Source organism: Penaeus monodon, chromosome 15 (genome assembly GCF_015228065.2).
Source record: "Penaeus monodon isolate SGIC_2016 chromosome 15, NSTDA_Pmon_1, whole genome shotgun sequence".
Classification (NCBI taxonomy): domain Eukaryota; kingdom Metazoa; phylum Arthropoda; class Malacostraca; order Decapoda; family Penaeidae; genus Penaeus; species Penaeus monodon.
This window is the reverse complement of record NC_051400.1, coordinates 16,912,234-16,912,490: the sequence shown is the minus strand read 5'-3', so window position 1 is coordinate 16,912,490 and position 257 is coordinate 16,912,234. Positions and strand designations below refer to the sequence as shown.

The 257-nt window shown below is 47.1% G+C and overlaps 1 protein-coding gene across 1 annotated transcript in view; it reads left to right on the top strand.

Annotated features, from left to right (window-relative positions):
- LOC119582240 (mucin-5AC-like) overlaps positions 1–257 on the top strand; it is a gene marked incomplete in the record, with an annotated part of 102,970 nt that overhangs the window by 1,802 nt on the left and 100,911 nt on the right.

Genomic DNA, 257 nt, shown 5'->3' with positions numbered 1-257 from the left:
TAAAGTATGTGCGTGCTGTATACCCTGCATGTTTATGAATGTGCATACCGTGTGACGTGACTGCTCGAGCTCACACATTCACGGATAGAAAAGCAGACTATTTCCATCCGCTCTCTGCCCTCACCTGCTCCATCCATCCCCTGACTTGATTCAAACACCAGCTCCTTCATTCACCCCCTTTTGTCATGCCGGAAGAGAGAGGAGGCGAACGAAGAATGAAAGAGTAAATAAAAAAGGGGGTTTAGGGCCAATATTAC